We start from the raw sequence: 3,507 nt of genomic DNA, 5'->3' as shown, positions 1-3,507 counted from the left end.
CTAGACCATTTCTAGGAAGGACCAGAACGTTTTTCCTCCAACATTTTACAGTTTTTTTTTTTCCTTTGGAGGAAAAACTTACAATGGCACACACAAATTTCATGTGTACAATTGCAGGTTTTTAACAAACATATACACGTGTGTAACCCGAACCTCTAACAAGATATAGAACATTCCCTTCACCCCAGGAAGTCCCCTCAGCCCCTTCCCAGTCAATCTCTGCCCACCCAGAGGTAATCATTATTCCCTTTTTTCCACCACAGATTATTCTGCTTTTTCTAGAGTTTCATGTAAGTGGAATCAATGGCATGTTCTGTTTTGCTCAGTATGGTTTTGGGTTTCACCCACGGTGGTGCAGGTATCAGCAGTTCATTCCACTGTGTGAATGTGCTATGGTTTGTTCATTCGTCCTCCTATTGATGGGCACATGGCCGGTCCCAGTTCTTTGCTATTATGAATAAAGCTCCATGAACAATTTTGCTCAAGTGATTTTGTGTACAAATGTTTTCATTCCTCTTGAATAAATATCCAGGAGTGAAATGAGTGGGTCATAGTTAAAATGCTTGTAGCATTTTCCTCTCCCATCGGCAATGTCTAAAGGTCCCGATGTGCCCAGTCTTTCTGTTTTTTGCCATTCTGGTGGGTGTGTAGTAGTATTTCAGTGTAGTTCTGATTTGCATTTCCCTGATGATTTATGATAACAAGAACATTTTTGCATGCTCTTTTGCCATTTGTATATCTTCTTTTGTGACCCTAACTTTTTAAAATTAATTTTTATCTCTCTTCCTTAATAAGCACTGTAACTGGTATTGAACTTTTTCAAATAGGCATTCAACACATGAATTGAATTTCTTGCTCGTCCTTCAGTGAAGACTGCCTGAGGCATGCAAACACAGAGGGGTGATCTCTGCGAGGGGAAGCAAGGCCGTGCCCTTTGTCACGTCGTTCCTGAGTTCTGCTCTCTGGGGTTCTGGTAAGTCTTGTCATTGAGCAGGTACTGGAGACCAGTGGACTGGGTGCTGCTGGGCCATGTGGTCTGTGCTGCTCTCCCAGTGGGTTCTGATGCCAGGGGGTGGGCAGGGTTGAGGGTGCCAGAAAGGGCAGAAAAGACCCCTCTGCCCTAAAGAACTCATTGTACGGGGTTTGGTGGGGAAGGAGGCCGAAGTGCAGAGACCGCAGCTGAGAACGGGGAGGAACGAAGCACGGTCTCTAGATCTGGGTGTCGTCCGTGGAGAACCATGACTCCAACGAGCTTCTCCCAATCTCAGGTGGAGAGAAACTTGCTCTCCACGTGGTCAGGCGCATGTCAGCCGCCTTATCAGAGGCTCCTTTAGAAGCACCGGGTAGCCACAGAGCTGGCGCCCGTCCAGCACGGCATGACCCCGTGTGACGGCATGACCCCGCGTGTGCCTTTCCTGCCTGGGGCAGGACGCTCACACCCACTCTCGTCGTCCTTTGCCATGCCTCACCTTTGTCCTTTTCTGGGTCCTCCTGCCCACTCCCACTGATGTGTCCCCTGCATTTATGACACGTCATTTTGCTGTCGGGGGACATCACTACTCTATTTCTGTGGACTTGTCAGCTGCCCAGGAATTGCACTGGACATCCTTGGAATATACAGAGAAGGAAAAAGAGGAAAGTAGGGCAAAGGAAGCTGGATTAGGAAGAGGGGCAGGAAGTGGTGGATGAGGAGGGAGAGGAAGGAAGGGACCCACGCTCCTGGGGGTGTTGTGAGAAGGTTCACGGCACCTCTAGGTGCAGGTCGAAGAAAAGCACATCAGACGAAACACAAGTGACTGAAGAATGAACGGATGTTATGAAAACAGGGACTTATAACCAAAGAGATCTGACAATAAAGCTTTGTCTTACACTGTGGGGATCTATGTTCTAAAAGTATGTCCCGTCCCCCTGCCCCCTACTGAGGAGTTTATCTCATTTCTGGCTGGATTAAAAAGTGCTGTCATCCCACCTTACCCAAACTTGAAACTGTCCCCCAAAGCAGCAGTTCCAAACTTTTAAGATTTCTCCAAGAAAATTAGTTGGAAAACACAGGGAAAATAATGCGGCAGGTGGAAGGCCATTGATGGGACAGATGCAGCGTGGGGTCCACTCTGAGAGGTCCCTAAGGATGGAGCCAGGCCTGCGTCAGGCTGAAGAGCATCAGAGGGGAGGAGAGGAAAGAATCTCACGGCTACAGAGTCAAGGAGAGACAAGGGTGGCAGTGTGGTGACTGCCACCGTGAGAGCGAGCACTGTGCAGCAGGGAGGGACTGTGGGAAAGCGGCCCCTTCAGCCTGGGCTGGCACAGGACGCCCTGCACGTGAGCCACACTCAGGGGGTGCGTTCCCAGGCCCCGGCAGGCAACCTTGGGCCAAGTCCCATTTCCTCCCTAAGAAAAGCTTGGCCCAGGGAGGGAGGCGGGAGCCGCAGCATCTTTGTGGGACAAATCCCCCTCTGGGAGGGACGCTGCCTCCCCCACAGCGAGCGCCCCAGGCTGCAGTCCTTGGCTTTATGTTCTCCCTTCAAAAGGCAGGTGGAGGCGGGTGGTGACAGGCTGTGTGGGAGGAGCACATTTCCAGCGGCCTCTCACCGTCATGGGTTAGAATCACAGGATCTAATATTCGCATTTGGAAGGAACTTTAGAGATCAAGATCTAGCCCCATCATGCCGTTTTTCAGAAGGGGAAACTGAGGCCCAGAGAATTATTTAAGTGACTTGAGTGAGATCTCTCGGCAGTTTGGCGGCAGTGGCTGGCCTGAAAGTCTGGTTTCCTGAATTCATACCATGTGGAAGGGAAAAGGACGGAGAAAGATGGGAACCAGGGGAAGTTCTGAGCCAGTGGGTGCTGTCCTGGCCCAAAGCCCATGCAGGAAATGCAGGTGGATCATTTTCTGGGGATAGGAGTGGAGGTGAGAAGGGAGGCCACTGAGGAGGGACGCAAAGTTCAGCAGGCAGGAATGGGATGACCAAGGACATCCTCTGCCACCTTTGAGCTTTGACCTTTGGACAAACTGCTCTTTACAGCTTTACCAGCTTCTTCAGGTGTCCACTTTATTGTGTGGACTCACAGAACGTTAGGATTGGAAGGGCCTCTGAGTGGCTGTGGGCCGGCTTCCTGCCCAGCGGTGACCTCTAGGAGCAGCTCTGACTGTGACTGTTGACCCTTCTTGGAGCTTTTGGACAGAAGGGAAGTCCTGGCTGCTGGGCAGCGGTCAGCTCTGAGTAGCATTTAAATGTCCTGCAGAACCTTGGATATTCACCCAAATCTTTAGCTCATGAGCATCCTCAACCCTGGAACTGCTCGTTTCTGGGGAGGGGAGGGAGACGTGGGGCGTGGCCGTGGGCGCTTGTCATCCTGAGCACGATGGAGGGAATGTGGCAAGTATCTCACCGGACGTCCCCGAGCCAAGGATGACCACGTGCTCAACATGCTTGGATAAAGCAAGTAGGATTAATTGAGTAGCTCTGAAGGGAAAATTACCTTCATAAGAAGCTAAAAATAAACAAA

General features: G+C 50.6%; 1 long non-coding RNA gene across 1 annotated transcript in view; it reads left to right on the top strand.

Moving 5' to 3' along the window:
* Positions 1-892: 892 nt before the first annotated feature.
* LOC103607859 overlaps positions 893-3,507 on the top strand; it is a 5,294-nt gene continuing 2,679 nt past the window's right edge. The window contains exon 1 of the long non-coding RNA XR_551997.1: positions 893-973. This is a non-coding gene — a long non-coding RNA (uncharacterized LOC103607859). The remainder of the gene's footprint in view (positions 974-3,507) is intronic.

Source organism: Galeopterus variegatus, unplaced genomic scaffold, assembly GCF_000696425.1.
Source record: "Galeopterus variegatus unplaced genomic scaffold, G_variegatus-3.0.2 Scaffold7782, whole genome shotgun sequence".
Lineage (NCBI taxonomy): Eukaryota > Metazoa > Chordata > Mammalia > Dermoptera > Cynocephalidae > Galeopterus > Galeopterus variegatus.
This window is presented reverse-complemented; position numbering and strand designations above follow the sequence as displayed.